The sequence below is a fragment of the Cupressus sempervirens genome, chromosome 8 (assembly GCF_028749045.1).
Source record: "Cupressus sempervirens isolate cs-2001-9-10 chromosome 8, ASM2874904v1, whole genome shotgun sequence".
NCBI lineage: Eukaryota > Viridiplantae > Streptophyta > Pinopsida > Cupressales > Cupressaceae > Cupressus > Cupressus sempervirens.
Genome location: NC_143125.1, coordinates 542,979,776 through 543,006,674, shown reverse-complemented (window position 1 = coordinate 543,006,674; position 26,899 = coordinate 542,979,776).

The following is a 26,899-nucleotide window of genomic DNA, read 5'->3' as shown; positions in this document are numbered from 1 at the left end:
AGTACAAGAAGTAAGAAAAATTTGACTACTATAGAGTTATAAGAATTAAAAAGGGGTATAATTTTATGTTATTGGATAAAGAGATAAACTATCAAAATGAAGGATATTATCAGCAAGGAAAAGTCTTTTCATTTAATAGAATTTAATGTTTGGTACAAAAAGTTGTTGAACACCTTTGGCTACTATGTATAGGAATGTCTATTGCACTATTGACAATATTATTTCAAAAAGATATTGTGCGAACAAAGATAAAGTGTGCATTATTGCCTAGTTAGCCATTCATCATACATAAAGAATTTGAAGGTATCAGATTGATCTGGTTGCAAACCCTAGGCATACAAAAGAACTTTTATAGAAATTATAGAAAGGAGAAAAGTTTGCAGAAGAAAATTATAGCTATTGCCTAGTTAGCCATTCATCATACATAAAGAATTTGAAGGTATCAGATTGATCTGGTTGCAAACCCTAGGCATACAAAAGAACTTTTATAGAAATTATAGAAAGGAGAAAAGTTTGCAGAAGAATAATTATAGCTACAAATATGAATGCCTCAGTGTTGAATGAGAAGTCACAAGAATCCAAACTTGAATACTAGCTGCATTCACTAAAAGCTATAGAAGAAAACAAAACTAGAGCCTTATCTTTGATACCACCAAGAGTCATGTTGACAAAGGATATCAGAACATTTACTCTTTGTACATTGATTGAACTTGAAGATAAGGATGTCAATGAAACCTACAAGGAAATGTGTGATGAGGATGGAAACTTGAAGGAAAAGTTTTGACATCTAGAAACAAAAGGATTGACACATATGGTACATCTGCCAAAAAAATCTGACAAGGATCAAATACATGTTAAGTAGAATTCATGGAGAATACTTTTGGTTGGAAGGAGATAATTTAATTGAAGTAATGTCGAAAGAGGTCATTCATGCAATAACAGGTCTATCGGTTGTCAGAAGAGAATGTGTTATGAAACTGAACTCCAAGACATAAATTGAGGGATTGACAAAATTCAAGAAAGATCATAAAGAAATCAATGTAAGTAGTAATATTGCTCAAGAGGTAAGATTTTCCTCAATGGTTAATAGTTATAAATTCTATCAATCAAGTAATTTAAACAATGTACAGAGAGGAGTGATACAAGTTGCATATGAAATCATTACTCAAGGAAACAAAAATGATCTAGCAAATATGGAAATGAATCAACTAATGTGAAATCCATGGAGGATCAAACCAAACAAGAAGCAAGAGGTGAAATTCAAAATGTTTTTGGTATGTATCTTTTTCTATGTGTAGAACTATTTTTTGGCAATCAATAAAGTAAATTAGAGATTAGATAAACCAATTATTTATTAGATTAAGTGTCAACTCTAGAAATTGCACCCTCTACCAAGCACCTAAATACTCATAATTTTTGGAGAACGTGAGATCAATCAAAGATGTAAGTAACCTATAACTTGATTGAACCTCCAAATTATAGGCAATTTCCTATTGGTTTTTTGATGGTGAATCACTTAACGACTGAAAGTTGATAATAAAACTTGTGAAGAAAAGGGATAGGAATGACTGATTGACTAAGAAATGCATAGACAAAAATGGTGATACACCAAAATAATTTGAATGAAATAGTATTTCCTCTAACACAAGTTGAAGTTTTAGCAATTTATGGACTAATACAATCTTTGATACATTGATATGCACATAAGTATTTCAAAAGAAGACCCAACTTTCAAAAGTATTAAAAGGAGGTTAATCACATTTAACACTTGTAGAAAACAAGTACAACTCCAGACATATGTAGAACAATTACAGTCATTAAAAATGCTTAATGAGTTAGATCTTAATGGTTTAAAATATAAACACAAAAATGAATATCAACCAAAAATATGCATATAAGCAAAAACACCAGGGATAAATCCAAAATGCTCAATATATTTCCCCAAGGCCCCAAAGATACATACTTCAAATTTGATACAATACTAAAAACACAATGCTAAGTACAAATGTCTCTCTCCAATGCTGACTATATCCACAAGAGTCCAGAAAATCTAAGTACAAATCCCCTTGTGGTTGAATTTATGAAAAGATCCTCCAAAATAGGAGTCAAAACCACTAGGAATGATGACCAACAGACTCACAACCTCCATTAAGTCATAAAGAGACCCATGACTCATGCCAAACTACCTATAAAATGCTCTAACTGGTCATAGAGACACCCAAACTGACTGTTACAAGCTAGGGTCGTCGTTGCACCAAAAGATCGACCTGTTAATGCCTGATACAACCACTAGACTTATAGAACATAGGAGACGGTTAAGCCATATCATGAATTTTGAAGGGGAACATTGGTGGTTAGTCCAACAATCTCCCCTCAGCATTACTCAAGGAGATTTGAACCTGTGACCAAGCTTTGATACCAATTGTTACAAGCTAGTGTTGTCGTTGCACCAAAAGATCAACTTGTTAATGCTCGATACAACCACTAGACTTATAGAACACAAGAGGCGGTTAAGCCATGTCACGAATCTCAAAGGGGGATGTTGGCAGTTAATCCAACACTGACTAGGCAAAGTCAAATTTGACCCAAACTAACTCCTAGAGTTACTCCATTAATGACAAGTCAAAACTTCCAAAAGACTTCTCCAAATTTTACTCAAAATTATTCAATTACAACTAAAAGTCTATATCTACTCATTTGACATCTATCAACAACTCTACACCACTGCAAAATAACTTAAATACACCTCAACTAGTAACATATTTCTCCTCAAGAATCATTATTGAAAAACTTAATATATCCTAATTTATTTGTAATACATCAATTTAGAAAATATTAATTACAATGCTAACATATTTACACTGACGCGATAATGAACTTAAGTCAATTAGGTTATATCATCACTAGTGAAAAAAAAAGCTTTGATGTCATTTGAGATATCCTATTGAGAATTATAAAGAGATATCAGAAAGAAAAACCATGACTCATCTCATGGACCCATTAATGACAATGGATTTTATTTGAAGTTTGACCCATATAGCAAACAAACTTAAAATAATTTTGACTTTTCATTGCTTCGTCACAAAGCTTTTGGAGAAAGAATGAATAAGTCACATGCCTTAGTGTTTTATGTGATTTCTCAGCTTCACAATCCCCCATTTTATGAAGTTGCTTATGAATATTGTTGCACAAAGATGGAGGTAAAGTTCTCTTCATTTCCCAAGTACAAAAATGTAATTGTATTTTATAATAGTTCTAAACTTTTTCCCTTTCCATATCTTGATCTACATAGGAAACATGTCACTTCTTCTTTGTATATCATGTGGTTGCTTACTATTCAAGATTTCATGTCATCCTTTTATTTCTTACCTTCAGGCTCATTGTGGATTGTGGTCTTTTCCTGAATGAGGTTTTGTTTTCTGCGGGTTGCTTGATGTTTTCCCCTTCATGGCTCGATATTTCAATATGGGTTTTTTCTTTCCTTTTCCATGATCTTGACTTCATTGATTTTCTTTTTTCTTGGAGATTCATATGTTTGTTTGTGGACATGCACGTTGAAAATGTTGATGTTGCAACTTGAAAATATTTTTTGAGAATTATGGGGCTATTATCTCTATTGTAGAATATTGGAAATGTGGTTCTCATTTGGGTTCATCATGGTTTTTGTCTTTTCCTAAGAATCATTCTTCCCGATTTCACTATACCCTTAAACACCATTATGGAGAAATCTATTTCTTCTCTTGTTTATAAAAATGTGATTCCACTAGTTGTTGAACAGGTTTTCATAATACTTTTTTTATCACTTGTAAGAAAAATATGGAGTTGTATGGGCCATGATATACTACCAGGAATCTTGCATAGGCGTCTAAATTTTTCTCTTGCTTCAGCTACATGAGTTTGGGTATTTTTTGTTTGTTACAAAAATTGTTGTTGTTATTATATGTATGGTTAGAACTCACATTCTTTTGTTGAGAGGTGCTTGAATACTCTTTGTTGAAGATAGTAATTTAGAGGGATTTTGCTTCATTTTTTTGTGTACATGCTTCTTTTTTTGAAATTTAATTTTAAACCAGCTTCTTAGACTTGCCTTTTGGTTGAAATTCATCACCCCTTATGATTTAACTTTCAGTTGTAGATTTCTTGTTGACTATGATTGATTACCAACATATTTCTATGATGCTTACTATGCATTTCCCATTCATGTTGAAAGGATACCCTTCATTGTTCCAAAATACAATCCAACAATTCTACTCTTTATGCTGCTACTAATATTAACCCTAATTATGAAAAGCTTTTTTGATACACATTTTGTTGATGCTGAAAGATATACCTCAACTCAATACATGGCATTTGTTCCATTCACTTGTTGTCTAATTTATCCTATTTACATTAGTTCATTCTACTCCTCTTTTGTGTAGGCAATACTTTTTAAATCAATGCTTGAAACATCCCCCCTTGATGAAAAGTAATTATCTATGTGTGTTCCTTCTTTAAGAATGTTGTCAGTCATGATAGTTGTTTTATGTGTAAGTGATTTGTCTTGTAGCATAGGTATTTGTTGCATTGACTAGTTCTCTGAAGTATTCTCTTTTGATTGTTCTTCTTTATAAAGAATGTTGATGCCTTTTAATATGTTTATGTATTGAAGAAAAAGGTTTGAAACTAATTTAGTTTGTCCCTTTAATGCTTCAGTGCCATGAATAACACTTTAACATTTTAATCAAAATGATAATGTAAATAAAGGGATTCACACAGGGTGCATGTCCCTTTAATGTTTATGTTTAGTTGATTTTAAATAAGGGTTCTTTTCACCATTTATGATATATGTATGTTGTTCGAATTACAATAGGAAAGGTAAACTTCTTGGGCCGGAGGGGGCGGGTTTGAATGAGTAGTTTAAACCTGGACCCATAAAACTTTCACCACACATCCATCTCATACATTCAATGAATAAACTGAAATAACATGTAAATCATGTACATCTAAAACATGTAAACATATAAGCATTCACACACATGTGACACCAAATATGATTACCCAAAAACCCTCCAATGAGAAGGTAAAACTGCGGTGGGGATGACACCCACAAATCTTCACTACTATAGTAATAAAGGGTATCCAATGAAGGTTACAATATTTTGACCATGAAACATGATCTACCTTGTGAAAGGTCTGCACTGTTAAAGGCTTACAAAGATTGTTAGGTATCACCTTGTTAGAGGATTTCAACACCCTGTTAATAGTGTGCCTGGTTAAAGGACTTTAACTTACAATTAAGTAAGCACCCTATAGAGGATTTCATATAGCTTGTTAGGACTACTTTGTTAAGAGATTTTGACTAAAATCACATGTTAAAATGTCTAGGCATTGATCCTGTGGTTAGCACTTGCTTGCATGATAACAAATCACCTATAAACTAATGTCTTTTCGATCCTTCTTGATCAAATGTCTCTTTGTTGTATCCTTTTCTTTCCTCTATTCTACTCTAATTGATTCTGTAACATAATCTCACTTCATAACTTCTAAGCCATCGTGAATGCTCTATTTGTTCATGAAAACTATTCTCTTCGCTCCTTCAACACTCATAAAAAGTTTAGGGTTTGTCCTCCTTAAGAAGACTTTAGTGACTTAAAGTTCGTTATGAATCTATAGCTAAGATTCATCCATTTTGTTTCTTAAACCTTCCCGTTTTCTAATTGGTTGCATGTAATTGAATAGAGAATCCAACTAGAGATTTGTCCTTATCTCCTTCCCATTTTCTGATTGGTTGCATGTAATTGCATAGAGAATCCAACTAGAGATTCATCCTTATCTCCAAAATATCGTAATTCATCCTTAAGTTAACTAGAAAATGGTTTACATAGTTTTTTGTGCCTTTACAAACAAATATGTCAAAACTATTTCACTCAGCATCTAAAGTCTCTAATGCTCAGCATGCACTAATCTTTATACTATGGTTTAGCATCTGTAATGCTTGACATCCACTATTTACTCGGCTCTTGAATCACTCAACATACACTATCTGCTCAAACTTGAGTGACTCGGCACATGAGTGGCTTGGCACTCACTATGACTCGGCATGGTCTAATATATACATGTTGTACTTGGCATGTAATGCTTGTTCGACATGAACTAAGTAAATAACCTAAGAGTGTTGATACTCATTTGTCAAAACCAATTTGAGATTAACAATTAACAATCTCCCCCTTTGAAATGAGTGTCAAAGACACTTGAGTATTATATTAACATCCTTAATCTCATGAGCATAACATTGTTGACATTAAGTCAAGTTTTTTATTAGTGACAACACTTATTTAGATTATGTATGGCTACCGAGCTTATTGAATAGTCTACAGTGTTTGCCATGTAATTCAGTAGCCACCAAGCTTTATAGTTCCTACCCAGCATCCCAGTGGTTACCAAGTGAAATTAGGTAGTGTGAAGTCTAGTAGTTCAACCTGAGCAGTTCAGTGGTTACCAAGCTTTGCAGTTCAAACCAACCAGCAGTCCATGTGAAGTGAAGTTAGTGTTAACTGAGCTATGTGATGATCAGTGTTTACTGAGTGTAGTCATGGTAAATGAGTAATTTAGTTTCTACCAAATTACACAGTATCTACCGAGTCACTAGTGTAGACCGAGTTTGAGACTACTCTAAGATGATTAGTATGGACTGAGCTTCTACTTCTACCAAATGCACGACAATGCCAAGTAATAACAATGGATGCTGTGTATCAGAACTTTTCTAAGTCAGTCTTCAGAACCCAAGTGTCTTCATTTGAGCCGACTTTGTAGTTTTGTAAATTGGATTGATATATATATATATATATATATATATATATATATATATATATATATATATATATATATATATATATATATATATATATATATATATATATATATATATATATATATATATATGTAATGTATTGTATCATATCCAAAAAGGTATATATGAATATGATGATGTATGTATGCATGTATGGAAAATAAGTAAGAGTGAAGAATATATAAGAAGCATGCGAATGTGAATCAACAGTAAAGTATATTGTAAGGCCATATTAGCAAAGGAGAAACAGAGTCATATCTATCACATAAAGGTGATCAATACTTCAAAGAATCTCTATCAGAAAATTAGATGTAAGTCAGAGATCTACTATTTCATTCTAATAGGTGAGCCAGTCCAAATCCTCCAACAAGGTAGACTTAACAGTCTTTTGTCAAATCTCTTTACCGAGTGCATACTTCATTGATAGTTTGTAAAACCTCTAACAAGGTGGACCTAGTAGTCCTAATTGCTCCTAACAGGGTAGATCATCATAAGTGATCATTGTAAGCCTCAATAGGCCAACTTTATGTTGCAGTATTGAAGTTTTGTGGGTATCATCCCCATCCCAATTTTACTTTCTATTTGGAAGGTTTTTGGGTCACTAAATTATTCTGTTCGTGTGCCATGAATGTTTATGTTTTTAGTTTCTCATGCATGCAATTAGATCTAATTTAATGAATTAAATGGTTATTGGATTAGTGCAATTAAGATCTGAATTAGTTTTTGAGGTTACTAATTCAACCCTCCCCTCTCAGTAACCTAGCATAGTCTTTAATATTTCCAACAAACATATCTTAACTTAGCATATATACAAAACTTCAAAATGTCAAAATTTTGTAATAGCTTGTATACCTCAAAATTTGATAACTCCCCTTGAGTTAATATGTTTGTTTTGTATCCAAAATCTGGTACTCCTATTGAATAAATCTAATACTCTTTGACTTCATGTTGAGTATGCTTGCTCTTCCCTTAGGTTCTTCTATCTTTACTCTGTCCTTTGTCTTACTTCTATCTCCCCCTTTGTTTACTTTCCCATTTCTCATTCTACTTATATCTCTCAAAATACTTATTCTCCCCCAAAATATTTCTCCTCCTTTTTATCCTATTCTCCCCCTTTTTGACATTTATGTCAATGGGCTACACACTTATAATATGCTTTTCTAGAAAATATTTGTGGACATCCAATATCATCTTGAGTGTTGCATCCCAGTTCTCACATGCTACATCCAATGAATTGATTTGGATTTCTAGCTTGGCATCAAGGTGAACTAGACCATCTAGTGTAGAAATATTTAGATCTTTCTTCATTAAGATTTTTGCGTAGCCTAGTTCCTTGTGCAAAATTTCCATATGGGGGGTGAGAGTTACCTAGATGCTAGTCAGTTTGGCCCTTATGTTGGCCTCATCTACTGTCAATACAGCTAACTGACTTTGGGTTTGAAGCAATGTCCTAGAATGCTTCTCACTTTGAGCTAGATTCATAGATAGTTTGGCACCTAATGAACTTATCTAACTTTCCAAGCTGAAGATGTGATTTCTGGTCTCTTGGATGAAAAGTAAGGGATTGCATAATTTTGTGTACAAACCGTCATCACATCCTCAACCTTGGTTGCTAATGCAACTTGTGTCAGTGCTATGTCACCTGATATTTTCTCATTCACTTTGTTATGAAACTTCTTTTTTGACCATTCTAGTAACTAAGCATTAGTATCTAGGTCTTCATTATGCACCTTCTCCACTATATTTGTTAGTTATTCCATTAATGGCTTCGTCTCATCTGGAGTCGGTAGACTAAATGCATCTAAAAAGATGTCTTTAATATCCTATAGTGCTTGCTTCTGTCTGTGCTCCCTTCTAAGCATTTCTTGATGCTTCTTCCTTGCTAGGGCTTGTTGTAATATGCCCATTTGCTCTATGGTTATTGTATCATAGTCATACTTTGGCAAAATGATTTCTTCATCAAGACTCACATCTCCATACTATATGACTTCTTTTGCCTTTGATGAACTTGGGCTTGGCATTGAGATCTGTAATGGTGTAGCATTTGTGCTCAGCTTTTGAAAAGTTTGTGTGGAAGGGATGCTAGATGCTGGAAAGGTTACCAATGCTTGGATGACAACTTGCTCCTTCACCTTAGATGTCAACTCTGTCTCTTCAGGCTTTCCCTTTTCTACCATAATGACTTCACATGCACCTTGATCTTGTGTTGTAGGTGCAGACAATTCTATCTAACATGTTTCTTGTTGTTCTACAGTAGCAACTTGTGTTTCTACTATCCTCATCTCTATTTAATCCATCCTTGGCAATTGTATCTTCTAGTGTTTTGAGCAAAGGTTGTACATTAGTGATTGAAGAGATGATAGAAGGTGGTTCTTATGGATTCACCTTTTCCCTTGCAGTATTAGTCACTGTCTTCTATAGTTCATCCATACTCACCAACACATGATTAACACATAATTGTGCCTGCAATGTAGTTTGATCAAGTATCTTCTTAAGGTCTTCCTCTATGAGAGGATTGATGCTCTAAGCTATTTCATTAGAAACATCCTTAATTGTGATTGTTTCAGTAGTTTCACTTGTGACATGTTGAGGACTGACACTCGACAATTGTGTATCTTGCACACTCTGTTCTTTTGGCTGCTTTGGTTCGGCTATTGCCTTGTCATCTATTTGCATTTGTACTCCTCCCTCAATAGTGCCATTATGATCATCTTCTTCGTCATCCTTCACTTCAATGGGTGCTTGTTCTCCTTCCTTAATTATAGTCAACCCATAAATGAGCTTCCACATCTGTGTGGACTTCTTAACACATCCTTAGTATTATTTTGGAAAATGTTGAAGGCTTTGTATTTAGGTGTAAACCTAATTGCATATTTCTTTACAACCTTAGCAATCTGTGCCTTAGTAAGTTCAAGCATCACTTGGGCTAGAGATGTTTCTCTAATTTGTCTCTTCAAGTTTAGACAATAGTGCCATTTTTTCTCAACTCTATCATTTAAACTCTTTGGCATTGAGTTGGTAATCTCTAGTGGGGTTCTCTCGAATTTTTCCATCAGAGCATATATGGCTTCTTCCACTTGATTTTTCTCCACTTTACCAAGATTGTCAAAATCAATATGACTGAATCCTGATAAGTTTGCACTATTTCTAACATTTTCACATAAATTGTCTAAGTCTAAAAGAGGATTATGAATCACCACCTTAAATTGGTTGTTGTCATCTGATTCTATTTTATCTACATCACACTCGGCTTGTGCCACATACTTCCTTCTTGGTCTTTTCTGCTCTTGATTTCCTTGTTCTACTAGTTTGATCTTCTCCTTAGCCTTTTGAGTTGTTGTACATGTACTAGCCCTTGTAGTAGGTGTAGTAGGCTTGGCTTGGCTTGGTTTTATAGTTTTCTTAGTCCTTTCCATTGGTTGTGCCTTGGCCTTCCTCTTCTTTGTATCAGTGGATGTAGGTGCTTCCTCGACTTCTTTAACTACTTCAGTCTCCTCCTCTTTTGTCTAATCTTCACCCATACCTTGAGTTAATGCAAGAGGTGCATGCTAGTAAACGTCTTCTTCCTCTTCATCCTCTTCTTCTTCTTCTTCTTCTTCTTCTTCCTCCTCAGCACCCTCTCCAAACTTGGCTTTCAACTTCTTCACTATCTTCTCCTTTTTCTTCATGGTAGAGGCAGTCTTCAATTCCATGGTAATTTTTGATTTAGCTATTTCATAGTTTCCAAATATCTTTGCACTTTTATCTACCTTTTTTTCCAGTAAAGCAGTAATAGTTGTAGAGGTCTCATCTACATTTATTTCATAACCAAGTGGTCTCAACCATCTCACACTTGGTGTAGCAGATTGTACAAATGTACAATCAACATCCAGAAGAAAACATACATCATCATAATGTTTCTCTACTAGTGACACTGGTATTTTGAACCTTTTCTTCATTGACTGCTTGAAATCTTCAAAGTAGCTAGTCATCACAGACTCAAAGTTCTCTCCTAACTGCTTAATGTATTCACCAATGTATATTGCTACTGACCTGTTGTTATTCCATGCAACTGTTCCAAATGTTGGAAACATGTTTTGCACATAAAAGAATATACAAATCAATATAGAACCAAATTTACATTATGTACTCTTTGTCTTTCTAGTTGCTCCAAAGTTCTCCATCAATTATTGCAATTGTAGCTCTACTAGATCATATGTATGATCTTTCTTAACAGTTTTATATGCTACATCCATAGCTATATAGGGCACATTGTTCACTATACTAGATTGGTAAAACTCGTGTGATATAACCCTTACAACAAAGTTTATCAGAGGATCATTGATTATGTCAATTGTCATGCCTCTTTTGTTCCATACCGTTCCAATATTTTTCTCAATTACCTCCTTTGAATCACTTCTTAGTGTCTTAGGCCAATCTAGGGTTGGGTAACTAGTAACCCTATGGATTATCCTCTTAGTTATCTTAATAGGTCCATTATCTAGCCATAGTGAGCCATCATGAATTCGCTTAAGCACTATCCTAATCCACTTTGTCTTAAACACATTTGGAGAATATAGGGCTCATGTTAATCCCTTCTTCTCTATGATTTTGAATTCTTCCTTTAGTACACCATTATCATATAGTTTGTTGTATGCTTCTCTAATTTCCATATCCCAATGCTACAAATCTTACAGTTATAGCATTTTCTTACATCTTATACCATTAAAATGTTTAGTAGAATCATGGATAATGCACTAGAAGGGTCTTGCTTATAAGCAATATCAAGAATAGCTTTGAAAATTGGCTACTTAACTTTGTTACTCACTAACTAGACATTTAAAACTTCCTTTCCTTCTACATTCTTTGAACTTGATGCCATTATGTGAAACTAGGGTTTTTGAAAATAAAAATTGTGTAGCTTAGCTCTTGATAAATACCTTACAAAATCTGACGAACTAGTGTAGGATTACTATTAAAATCTTCTGTGACTACTTTGGGTGGATTTATAGATCACCTTCTGCTCTACTTTCTCTTTCTCGAATTTGAAATGATGAAAAATAAATCAAAAATTGAACAAATACCCTTTGAAAACCCTACAATTAATGCTAAGTGCTTACATAGCTATAAGCTTGGCATAAACTAGTTTTAGGCTCACTCAACAACCATTGACATTTCCATCACTAGGTAGCCACTACAAGCTCGGCATCAACTTAGCTAGTCTATTAGCTCGACATCTTCAACATATAGGAAACTTTTCATGCTCAAAAGTAACATGAAAAACTTAAAGATTTATCTTGGATTGCTACTAACACCTTACATCTTTATTCATGCTAATTTAATCTCCTCGGTACTAAATCCTCTCAAACTGATGTAAGATGCAACCTTTTAAATATTAGTCCCACATACCTCTTGATTGCCTAGTTTGATGAGGTACGATCACCTGACCCATTGGGTGAAGTGATACCTTCTCCATTTGATGTGTTGCAATCATTCTTTTCTTCCATGACTTGTTCATTTCATCTCTAATGTGTTCAACATCTACCTTGCCTTTACCTTTATCAAATTCACAACTTGGTGCTTTTGACCTTGTTGGACAATATCTACTTATGTGACTAGTCTTCAAACAACTAAAACATGTGGTTTGACTCAACCACCTTTGGTAGTTACCTTTGAAGTGTGTCCTAATACAACTCTTAGGAACATGTCCATATTCTTGACAATAATGACAACTATACCTTGTATTATAATCCCAATTATAAGAGTTGTCATTGTTCCTTACCTTTATTTGCTTGTTTGATGACCACATTGGTTTAGATCTGCATTCAAAAGCTCTATGTCCATACTTCTGACAGTTATAGCAATATTCTTCAAATCTCTATGTGTGCAAGGTCTTGGTTCTGCATTCATGTGCCTGATGACCTTGCTTGTTGCACTTGTGGTAGTGAACCATCTTCTTAGGCTTGACATTCTGATTTACAGTCTTGCTTCTGCACACATTGACAATATGTCCTTTCTTACCACAATTATGACAAGTAGGTTTAGATTTCTTACCTTTGTTGTTCCTTTCTTTTGCACTTTTGGATGATTCTCCTTCTTCAATACTTGTGAATCCCACTCCTGATGTATCATTATTGGATCTACCGGATCTCAATAATTGCTCAAAGTATTTGATGGCTTCATTTGGTTTGTTGAAAATCTTAGTAGATTCCTTTTCCCTTTTTAGATCATTTAGTAATTGCTCATTTTGCAATTTCAATGTGATTATCTCGATGTCCTTGACATTCAATTCATAGTTGACATTCATCATTTGATTTAAAGTATCCAATTGCATGTTGGAAATCTTGGTTAGCTCTATTGACTTCTCTTCTAGTCTATTGCTTAGAGTTCTTTTGTCTTCTTCAATCATGGCTTTTTCTTCCATAGCTTTCTTCTTTTGTTCAGTCACCTCACATAGTAGTACAGCTTCTGATTCTTACTCTAACTTGAGATTTCTAATTTCCTCAGCTTGGACTCTATTCTTTTCCATGAAATATGCAACTACTACATCAAATTCATTTCAATCTCCATCTACAAATAGCTTGGTAGTGTCAATCTCTTTGTAGTGTGTGTCATTCTCTGCAATAGCAATTTCTTTCCTCTCTTCAAAGACTTCTTTAGTTCTTCTCTTGCTTCATCCAGTTGATGTAGAATGAGTTGTATTTCAATTCCATGGTTCTCAATAATCTTTCCCAACTTGTAGACTTCCATTTCAAGATCTTTCCTCAAAGTTGCAAAGCTTCTCTTTTTGAGAACAAGGCTCTAATACCAATTGTTGGAATTACAATTAGAAAGGTAAACTTCAAGCGGGGGGGTTGAATCAGTAGTTTAAACTTGGACCCATAAAACTTTCAACACACCCATCTCATACATTCAACAAATAAACTGAAATAACATGTAAAGCATGTAAACACATAAGCATTCACACACATGTGACACTAGATATGATTACCCAGAAACCCTCCAATGAGAAGGTAAAACTGCGGTGGGGATGACACCCACAAATCTTCACTACTACAATAATAAAGTGTATCCAATGAAGGTTACAATGTTTTGACCATGAAACATGGTCTACCCTGTGAAAGGTCTACCCTGTTCAAGGTTTACAAAGATTGTTAAACCTTATTAGAGGATTTCAACACCCTATTAGAAGTGTGCCTCGTTAAAGGACTTTAACTTACAATTAAGTAAGCACTCTGTTAGAGGAATTCATACAACCTATTAGGACTGCTCTCTTAAGCGATTTTGACTGAAATCACCTGTTAAAATGTCTTAGCATTGATCCTATGCTTAACATGTGCTTGCCTAATAATATATCACCTCTAAACTAATGTCTTTTCAATCCTTCTTCATCAAATGTCTCTTTGTTGTATCCTTTTCTTTCCTCTGTTCTACTCTAACTGATTATGCAATGTAATCTTACTTCATAGCTTCTAAGCCACCATGAATGCTCTGTTTGTTTATGCAAACTATTCTCTTCACTCCTTCGATATTCATAGAAAGTTTAGGGTTTTTCCTCCTTAAGAAGACTTTAGTGACTTAGGGTTAGGTATGAATCTACAACTGAGATTCATCCATTTTGCTACTTAAACCTTCCCATTTTTTTCTTGGCTATATGTAATTACATAGGGAATCCAACTAGAGATTCATCCTTATCTCCAAAATATCATAATTCATCCTTAAGTTGGCTCAAAAATGTTTTACATAGTTGTTTGTGCCTTTACAAACAAATATGTCAAAACTATTTCACTCAACATCTAAAGTCTCTAATGCTTGGCATGCACTAATCTTTATAATGTGATTCAACATCTGTAATGCTCGACATCCACTGTTTACTTAGCTCTTAAATCACTCAGCATACACTATCTGCTCGACACTTGAGTGACTCGGCACATGAGTGGCTCAACACTCACTATGATTTGGCATGGTCTAATATATATATGTTGTGCTCGACATGTACTACTTGCTTGACATGAACTAAGTAAATAACCTAAGTGTGTTGACACTCATTTGTCAAAACCAATCTGAGATCAACATCTAAACATGTTATACTCAACATGTACTACTTGTTCGGCATGAACTAAGTAAATAACCTAACTGTGTTGACACTCATTTGTCAAAACCAATCTGAGATCAACATATGTGATTCTTAGACTCCTTGCTGATAGATTCCTTCTTTTCTATGCAAATGTATAATATGGAACTAGGATAGTATATGTGTGTACAAGATGAGGTATCAACATTGCTTAGATCCTTTGGATCTAATCCATCTTTCTCTTTCATGTAGGACATAACTGGGACTTTAGATGCGAGGCATGAGGCAACTGATAAGAAGAGGCAACCTAAAGATCACATAACTAGTCATTCACAATACAAAATGACTAGTTACCCATGAAACTTGCATACTTATTCTATTTTTTTCTATATTTTTCACTACATTTGGATAGAATAGATAAAAACTAGCAGTAGTGGCTAATCTCACAGCCTTGTGCGGGAGATAAATGAACATTCAACATGTTAGTTACATTTCTTGACTATGAATATTAATTCTACATATCATTGAACAATTAATACAATGAGCATTTACATATTTCAGTTTGCCTCATCATGAAACATAATTTGTAGTAGAAGTGAACTAAATGTAGGAATCAAGTGGACATGTGTAGTTTTCTATGGAACCTTTTGAAATGATAATACCTAGAGATAAATCTCAGCATGTGTAGAAATTTAGGAACATTAATGAATATATAAGCCAATTGGGAGGATACTTCAATGTGGTTATGTGGACATATTTCAAGAGAAAATGCATAAGAGATATAGGATTCCACCTCATATTGTGGAAAAATATAATATGAGATGTGCTTTCTACTAAACATACATTCATGCATAATCAAAGAAGTAGAGCTATGGACATCATGGATATCACCCCTAGAATATGAAGTAAATGAAAATGAAATAACTGCAAAAATTGATCAATTACTAACTCTACTAAAGGACATGGAAGAAAATAGATTTGGAACATGTGAATAAGTGTACATAAAGATAGCATCAAAATAAAATAAAATCAAAGTATGAGAAAGGTAAAGGAAGTAGCAACACAAGAAGACATGAATCTATGAATATACTAGAGACATATGCTAAGATAAAGGTACAGTAGCTAAGGAACATGTCATTGATAAGAAAGATGAAGATAATACATTTTCAAGAAGAACAATATCTAAACTGCAAGAGCTACTACATCTTAACCTAGAAGAAGAACATGAAGCCAAATAGAAGCATTAACTAACACAAATACAAGGAAAAAGAAGATTGAAACTATAAGAGAGCGAGTAACTATTAAAATTTCTATGTTGGCCACTGACATAAGTGAAGCAATAAAACAACATGGAACTATTAAAGTTATACATGAAATAAAGTATAGATTATGATCAAATGAACACAAAAGGATCATAGAAGATGCAATACTACCTAATTTTTACATATTCAAAATATTTCCAAATGAACTTATATAAAATATTCCCAAGGAATAACTTGACAAAATTAAGGTAAAATGGGAAGAAGCCATTGAACAAGAAAAGGAGAGAAGAGAAAGAAATTTGATAATTAGTAAACTAGAGATGAGTGCTGAAGATGTTGACGTCATGTTGGAAAAGTGTAAAAGTAGATTCATTATAAAGAATAGAACTACAAAAATATTGGCAGGATTAAATCAAGAAATGAAGATGAAGCATTAGAAATTTGGAAGAAAATTCTTGATGCAAGTATACCACAAGAACCAAGATCTGAAGAATCACTATAGATTGGAGAAATGCATGAAATGAGTGACATAATTGGACAAAATATTAGAGATAAATCACATATTAATTTAATGTAGGAAGAAGATGATGTACATCACAACATAAGATACTATTCAGACTAAAGATGGACAACAAGAAGATCAACATATTGAAATTCAAGAAGATACTAATGAGAAAATATATGGCGAGGAAGAAGAATTCCAACAAGGATCTAAAGTCAAGGACATAATAGAATAAGAAATAGGTACAAGTACCATAACTAAGCAAGCACAAACAAGTGTAAGATACAGGTCCCATGAACCACCAATAAGCAAAGAGAAGTTGTAGAAGAAAATAAGAAACATGTTGATGGAGAAAAAATAACTAAAGAAGTAGAAGTTGCCACAACTTTACAAAGCATGATTGTGATCACAGATGAACATGAGAAAAGGAAAAAAAAATGATCAGATGAAGAGGATGAAGATATTGATAATGACCTTGAATATGCCATCCTAAAGATAAATCATAATGAATTGAACTATAAAGAGAAATAAATTTTTGTACAAAAGTTTGAAGAGGAGACTCAAAAGGAAAGAATGACAAGAAAGAGGCAGAAGAAAATAATTTTGAGATAAATTGTTGAAACAATTTTTGAATTACTACCAGGAACTGCTATTGAAAACGATGAACCTTTCATAGATTAATTGAAAATGTTCATGGATACAATTCAAATATATCAGAACACAAAAGTAGATTTAAGAACAAATATTAAAGAAAAGTTGCAAAGAAAATGAGATAAAAAGCTAGTAGAAAAGATTGCACAACCTACAAAAATGTTATTGGAGAGCATAAAGGAAATGAAGAAAAATTCACTGAAGCTACTAAGATGTACATGAAGAAATGCACTACTAGAGATGTTAATACAAACATTGAAATGTAGTATATGATAACACCTATGAAGGATATATTGTTGAAAATAATTAGGAGAAGCTGCCAAGCTACTTGATATGTTAAGAAATAGAATTATCGAGAATGTGACATAACAAGTAATAGAAGTTAAAAGCATTATCACTACATTAAATCAACTTAAAGACCTATGGAATTAAACCTTGACGAGCACTGAGGACATGTACAAATATATTTATGATAAGATATGAATAGGGGCAGTACACCAACACACACAATATTTGATATGATCTTTAGCATTGTTAGAAAAAAGGGGGAGAAATAAGAACGTAATCAAAATTGACAACAAAAGGGGAGAAAAGAAATGAGTGAGAGAAATAGGAAAAAAATCACAAAATAGAAAATTTGGTGAAGTACAGGGTAAGGGGGAGCACCATGTCAAGTAAATCTTATGACAACAATTTTGATAGAAAAGTGTTTGCAACCAATGCTAAAGGGGGAGGTTGATACTTGACAAAATACTCTATAGGTTATTGTAGAATATTTTAAATATAGTTGCCATTGCTAGAAAATCATAAAGGATCACTATCAAAACGCTGAGTCAATAGCTAAACTAGTTAAGTAAACATGCAAATAAATAAGTTATATTGGAGAACAAAATACACTATCAAAAAAGGCAAGAAAGGAAAAATGTTATCAAAAGACTAGAAAACTATCGGTACAAAGGATAGTAAGCATCTAATAACATAGACAAAGACATATGGAGCGGTTGGTCAGAACAAAGAAACATTATCAAAACAAATCATCACTATCGATGAATAATACATTAGACAAATAGGTGAATGAGGGACAAACTTTAGAAAGTCATCATAGCAAGAGAGTCATTGAATTTGGACAAAAGAAGAGGTGAATTAAACGAGTCAACGAATCATGGAAAATGGTTATTATAAATAGGTGAACTGATTTGAGTGTTGAATTTGAGGAAGAAATAGCAAATGAAAATAAAATTTTATTGGGGATGACAATGCAAGATGTGAGGACGACATTGAAGGTCAAGAAAATTTATGGAATGTTTGAGAGGAAGTCTTGTAGAACCCTAATTAGGTTTAGAAAAGCATAACAAAAAAAGAAAAATAAATTATATAAAGGTAATAAGTAGAAGATGAAAAATAGTGTAAAGAAGATCAAATAGAAGATTAAAGTTACAAAATTGTGAAGCAATCACAAAGTAGAGAAGCAGAGAAAAGGAAGAGCTTAAAGGATCTGACAATCTTTGGGAAGAAGCAATCACAATTCAAAACTCTTATTGATTTGTCCCTAAGAATTTAGCAACAGGATTGTGCAAACCTTTAATTGGGTGGTCTTTAATCAGAAATAGATGTTCTATTAGGAACTTATTATAAATCCTTTAACAAGCTAAACACTAAATAAGTGGGATACAATCTCTTAACCAAGTAGTCTCTAATAGGACTCTAGATACTTCTAACATGGTATTATTCACTCCTAAAAGGGTGAAGTCATTCAGAAGATGACATTATTGTAAGCTCTTAATCGAGCATCTTATTATTGTAGTGATGAGTTGTGGGTACTATCCCCACCTCATTTTTTCCCTCTAACGAAGAGTTTTCTAGGAGACTAAAGCACTAAGTTATGTGTTATGTGTGTGATTTTTCGTGTTACAAGTTTATTACTTTAGATTATAGTAATAAGTTAAAATTTGTTTCATATTGGTAAATTAGTTGATATTAGTGAATGAGAATTAAATTTTATGATTTGAAGGATAAAAAGTAAGAAAGTGTGTGGTATTGCTTCACACTCCCCCCCCCCCTCAATACCTTACCTAAATCTTTCCAATAGTAGTCTAGACAATAAACCTTTATCAATAGAAGAAAAATATGAATTAAATAATATTCTATCCTCCAAAGGCATTTGCATAAAAAATAAACTGAACAAGGTAGTGTGTCAAAGGTTCGAAATCAAGAGAATACATAATAAAAGTAAGTTATGAGATAGTAAACAAAATAGTAGGAATAACTAGATCATAATTACTATTACATCTTAGTTCAGACAAAAATTGACTTCCTAAAGAAAATGTGTTTCTTTGGAAAATAATGCAAGGAAAACTTTTAATTGTTAATTAATTCAAAAAAATTGGCATTGAAGGTCTCCCAAGATACATTTTATGTGAAAGCAATAAGGAAATTGTTGGAAACTACAATTGGAACAATAATTATGTTGTCATTGATGTCAAACCTTATTGGTAAGATAGTTTTCTATTTGGGTTGAGTCCCATATCTAGATGATTGATGAAGAGGATTTGAGAAGTTGGTCATAACAATGGCACCTAGAGTAAAGGTTGAGTTATGAGAGTAAACAACAATGGACACTTAACCCTTTAGACTTCAACAAGATACAGTGATTGTTTAAATCATGTTACAAGTGAAGCAAATAGTTGTACTGAAGCCTTGAAGAAGTGAAAAAGATTGACCAAATATATACGCTTGATCGAGCAACAGAGAAGAAGATTAGGGAACTTGAAGTTTATGTCGAGTGATGCTAGTATCAACTAAGCCACAATATGTGTTGAGCAAAAGTAGTGTTGACTGAGCATCAAAACACAGTAATAGTCGAGGGATAACATTGTGACAATTTATGAGGAAATCATGATTGCTAACCGATACAGTTGATTTCTTGTTATATGTAAAGAATGTTGAAGATAAGGATTGATGACCTAAAACATTTAATGAAAGGAAAGGTTTAAGTAAGTGATCAATGGATTAATTTCAAGGAGAAGTTTCTAGAAAAGAAGAGTATGAACAAGAAGGTGGACAGATTTATTGTATGTGTTGAATGTGATCGTAACCCTAAGATCTACGGTGATGTTTAAGCAAAAAAAGATCATAATCACCTATTTAAGGAGGTACAAGGGCTAACTAAAAAGGTTGTTGAGGTTAGAGGAGCTGGTAAAGACCTAGTAAGGTTGAAGTAGTTGTTGATGCTATGGATTGATGAACTTAACAAAAAGGCTAAAAAGAGGTGAAGTGATTGCTTGAAGGGTTGCCAAGTGAATTAGAGATGAAGATGATGATGAAGGCCAGTCAATGAACCAACATGTGAGTCGAACTGTACTCTATATTTGTAAAATGAATTATATTTGTCATATCAAAACTTGTTGTTTTGATTATGTAAAAATAGGTTTTGAAAGGACCTCAAAATTTTTACAAAGAGTGAAGCATAGTATCAAAAAATGTCCAAGAGAAACTGTGCATCAACACCAAATAGAAAAATTAGCCAAAACAGAATGCCCTACAACAACAAGTAGATAATAAAGACAACAATAGGATAACTATAAAGTCTTCAGCAAGTCAGCAACCTGACCAACCAAAATGTTCATGTTCATAGCAGAAGCTCTCATCTCATTGATCTCTTCATCATCCATGACCTCTCTCTTCTTCGAATTTTCCCTTGTGTGCTTACTAGGGCCATGATCATCCTTCATCTCCTTTGCACCCTGGTTCTTTCTAACCATTGTATCAATATTGAAATCCTTTAATCAAGGTGGCATTCTAATGGAATGTTCTAAAGTCCTCTAACAAGGTCACTCCTAATAGGATGATTAAATCCTTTAACAAGGTCGCATTTAACAATGTGTTGTGTAACCTTTAATGGGGTTAGCTCCTAATAGAGCTCACTTCAAAAGAGGTGACATGTTACTAGTGGTTTTTTTTGAAATTGGTTTTCCATGTTAAATACTAGTGTCAAACTTGTGTGAATGTTATTTGTGATGATTTAACGGTAATGATTTACATTTTGCAAGTCTGTTATTATTAGGACAATGAACTACTAGCTTATGTTATTGAAACTTTACTATAGACACTGAGCTGATTGATGTTAAGATCTAAGTAGTTTAAGCATTTGTTTGTTCAATTTTTACATCTAAATCTTTGATAACTGATTCACCCCCTCTCAGTTATTCTAAAAATTCTAATAGAAACTATAGAGTATCTATAGTAGGAATGACGATTCTCACAATCATGTTGGAATTGGATTTTTAGGAGCTTAGGATGGCAATCATCTTGGGCCTATAGTTTTTTAAATATTATCTCAAATCTTGGCCCAAAAACTATAAGGGTATTACACTTGATATAATTTGGACAATCTCTCCTTCCATTCTAACATGGGAACTTTGGAAAGAAAGAAATAGGATAATCCTTCAAAACAACAAGATGGATGTTAATAACCTTTTAAACAAGATAGAAGCTAGTATTATAGAAGTAACGAATAATAGAATCCACAATAGGAATAATCATGAAGGAGCCTTTAATTACTAGGATGAAGAAATGAAGAAAGATTGGCTGAATTTATTTATCCCAACATTCTTTGGAAAGGGCAAACAAATGAGAAAATAAGCTTGTAATAATTGCAAATGGCTTCCACCCCAATTGGGATGACACAAATTAATTTTTGATGTGACCTCTAGAGGAAACCCAGGGGTATTAAGTATTGGGGGAGTTGTGCATGACCATTTAGGCAATATTGTTATCCAATATTCTAAGCTAGTCATAATAAATGAAAATAATAATGAAAAAATAGAAGCACTAATAGAAAGGCTTAGGATAAGCTTAGATTATGGGTGTCAAAATAATTGAGATAGAAGGGATTCATAGAATATCATTAATGCACTAAGAAAAGGATGTCTAATTGGACTCTTAATTCTAAGTTGGCTATAGCAATAGATTTAATTAATCTCTTTCAAAATCATATAACCTCACATATTTATTGTGAGGGTAATCATTTGGTGGAAGACCAAGATAATGAAGGCACAAACAATATATCAACCAAAGATGTTTATTTCTTCTAAACTAATGTATTTCCATATCCCTATATAGATCTTTGGTCACAAGAATTATCGCTTTGTCACATTGTATCTAGTTGCACATGTTAGAGGTAGCATGAATGGTACATATTGGGATTACTTCATGTCATGTAAAAATCACCAATTATAGTGGCTATAAAAAAACATCTCAGCTTTATTCCAATGTTTTGAGTTTTGGTTCATAAACTTGTTGTTTGGATAATTTTAACCACTACTTTGTCATAACTATTCTTAGGACATACATTAATATGGATATTTGTTTAATGGACCTTGGTACTCTCCACTGTTAATATTTTCAAACATGTTAGTTTCTTTATATATTTGGTGTCTTTCTTAATTATATTTTGACAACTAGAAGTTAGATAGTCTTTCTCTACTGTCTCTGCTGATATATGGTGATTGATTAAGGAACTACTATACACTTTTCAAAAAAATTCTCATTGACGCATCAAGGATTTTTGAGTTGACTCATCAACTATTTCTCAAAGTTTACTTGTCAAGGGTTTTTTTAGGTTAACTTGTCAAAATCATCTAGCCTTGATTTTGTAAGTGATAAAAACTTGTATAAAATGGCTTAGGGTTATGAATTTTATTATGTGTGATGTGATAGTATCTTCTTGTTGTAGTATTGAGTTCCAAGGGATTACAGATTGTAGTCAGGTTGTGATCACTAGATAATAAGAATATGAGACTCATTGTGTAATAACCCCAATCGGTTATAACTTTGTGAAAAACCAAATCCTTCTCAAATTCAATTGTTTGACATTTTGTCAAACACTTTACAAGAAATCTTTGATAACACTATAATATCCCTTGTCAATTCGAACCTCAACTTGTTGATTTGTAGGTAAAGGAAAATTGTCAAACACTTCCAATACAATCTCTATGCTTGTTGTTTCTAAGTTTCAAACCGATTATGCTTGCTTGAAATGATATCAAAGGGAATCTAAAAGCTTGTAATTGATTACTACTATATCTAAGAAAAGAACTAAATGCATATGCAATTCTTTTTTGGCTTTTCAAATGCATATAGATGAATTCTAAATGAAAAATAGCCAATTGGTATTTTGTCAAACACTTGGCATGCATACTATTATGTCAATCACAGAAGATATAAAAATGCACATTACATCAAATATATAGACCTACAACGTATCACTCCTTTAGTGAGATGTTTTCTAATTCAATGCTTAACATAATATTCCAAGGCTCTTGGCTGTGCAACCCCCAAAAAAAATGAGTAGAAATGACATTATAAATTTTATACAAAATGTGCATCTACAACTACTTATGACAACAACCTTTATAATGCCAAATGACCAATTTAAATGATAAAAATTAATTATAGAATCTGATATACAAATTTCCCAATGAAGGAGATGAAATTGCAATCATAATCAAGCCAAGTACTATAGTGCGGGTATAGTTCATTACAATGTAGCAGCCAACAATAAATGTATTATCCAATTTAAGCACAAATAAAACTCCAGAATGAAGCTCTCCTGAATGCCAAATTCAGTGGATATTTCACCACCTCAAATGGTTGCAACACTGAAGAATTGACGCTCTCCAATGACTAACTAAAATAAAAAACCCTTAGTTTCTTCTCTCAAGTTTATATCAAATGCAATTGACAATAATTGGATGTCTAACAATGAAGCTCTCACCCCTATTTATTCTTTTCCTTCACTCTTCTAGAAAGAAATAAAATATTATTTAATTTCATTCTCTAGAAGCTTCTCCCTTTCCAATACAATAATTAGTTGTGCTTCTAGAAAATGTACTCTCTAGAAGCTTCCCCCTTTCCAATACAATAATTAGTTGTGCTTCTAGAAAATTAAATTAATTAAATATAAACTCTCCTTTAGATTTAGTTATTTATTGACTCTAATTTAATTTATTTCTCCTTATTTCTCCACTTAGCCTTCAGAGAATGAAAAGCTAAGAACTCCATTGAGGGTCTAAAAGATGGGGAACATCACACATTTTTTGGTGGGCATAGCCCAAGGATTGGGTGAACCATGTTAAGTCTTTGTTTCTTGTGTTCTCTTCTATGTGCTTTATTATTTTCTAATATTGGATATATTTTCATGTAGTTATTATTTCCGTCTCTTTAAATCCTAATAGTCTCTTAGCTTTAGTTCTTCATTTTGTTTGATATATATTGGTATCCTTCTACTTATTAGGATGCTTCTCTACAGGGAACTACTTTGGTCTCATTATGCTTTTGGATAAGATCTTCTTTTATGGCTGGAAATTTATTATTTTTCTATGCAGCTTCTTAACATGTTTAATGGGCTTCCTATTTTAAGTTTGATCTTTTCCTTATCTCTCTATTTTTTCACTTGGGCTTGGTTATGATGAGTAGGTTTAGTTGCTTCATGAACCCATTTTCTGGGTGGATCTCACTTTTAATGTCTCCATTATTTTATATTTTCAATATTATTACAAAGTAGTCACTTCTTATGGAATCCTTTGATGGATGGAAGCACTACTAGTAATTATTATCTATGGCTTGGTTATCCATGATATCCTTGTATAATTATTGTTCTTTTTGGTTGCTTGGGAGCTAGTGAACTTGAGCTCATATTTTCTTCCCAAACTCTTGTAGAGAACTATAGTTTTTTGAAGGTACTACTTATTTATGGCAACTACTTCCATTCCAAGGCTTTGAGATTTAATGTCTTTATTGATTTCTTTTCCAATAAGTCTTGATGGTACTAACATCCAACCCAATTATAGTTATGGTCTAATTTTTTTAGACGAATTGGTAGGTTGGTTAAATAATATTTTGTCAATGTTTTTCTCATCTTTAAATTCTATCTACTAATATAGATCTTATCGATGAGTTGAAGAGTTTCTGTAGATCAGTGAAGACAGATAATGCAAAGCCTCTCATAAATTATGGACATAGGATATATCATTTAGTGGCACTCCAAAATAGACTCCCATATTTTTCAATTTATAGAAAATAATTTTTTATTTATTTTAGAATTTTAAGGGAGGATATGCCCTTTCAAAGTCCCCTATTTATAAAGGGGCAAGTGTTTTATTGTGAATGCAATAGGAAGGTATGCTTCTTGATCTCCAAAAGGATAGTGTAAATCTAAACTAAGGAGCTCAAGATGCTAGTTTCTGGCGCAAGACTACAGGTTTCTTCCCCATTATTTTTCCCTTGTTGCTTGCACTTTAAATGGGGAAAAAATGTAAAATTAAACTTAAATTAATAAATAAAGGCTTAGTCATTTACCAATTAAAAAAAACCATGAGATCACAAACCATTTAACTCATACTTAATATTAGATACCAACTTTAAACTTTACTAAATCAATTTCTCCAATTAAAAATAAATATATGACATGTGACACACACCACATAAAGTGACATTGAGTAAGAATGTTAACTCCTACTAATACATCTTTATCTAGTTTCTCTGAGGTGTACTACACATATAGTACTAAATAATACATTATAAACATTAAGACATGTGTACAACACCTAATCCAAACACGCCCTTGGATCTCTTGGGTATTTCTATTAAAGAATATTTGTTTCTTATTTTTGCACACCTAGGTCACATCTATTATGCTTAGAGAGTACTTTTTTAGAGCCTCATACAACCTATTTAGTTGTCATTCCTTCATTGCTAGCATACCCCCATCATGATTGCATCACTAATCAACTACACTTTATTATTTTATGCCATTTTGTGCTAATTTCAAATGCTAAGGGAAAATACTAATACCTACAAGGTATTAAAGGATTGAAGAACAATGAAGTCAAGCTTATCACAAGTGTGAGATTATTGTTTTCTTTTTTCATTTGTATGGATTGGATTTAGAGCTCTATTGGTGTTACCATCTTTCTTGTAGAATCTAAGCTTGTGGTTGGGCTTTTGACATGAGTTTATAACATAGTTACATTTCAATTTACACAAAAATTTATGCATCTTCCTTTTCCTATGACCTAGATAACACTTTTAAAATTTTTGATGTTAGGTTTTATATCCTATCATTATTGTTGCTACCCTAACACTCTTTTTAAGAATTTCACACTTTCTTTGATGATATGTGTTTAGAAATCTTTAGCAATTATTTTTCTAGTGATGATATAATCTATGCTCCATATTATGATTGTTTTACTCTCAAGAGTTTGTTATCTCCTATTTCTCCAATCTTTTTCCTTGTAAACTTCTCTTCATTGTATGCATGAAATTGAGTTTATCTAATTCTCTCTAGTCACTATGTTATATAGTTTCCAAACATTTGATCACAAGATTTAAGCATAACCAAATTCATACACCCACTTAGTTTCCCACTTTTTGGTGTACCCTCATAGGGATGTAATTATATTTCCTTCTTCTTTTATTTTATAACTTTTCTATTAGGTCTAAATTAACTTTTCTGTTATTTTCAAAATGCTATTTTTCTATCTTTTAGACTGATGTGGATTATATTAGGTTTGCTTAGATGGTAATTTTTTTTATATTGAGGG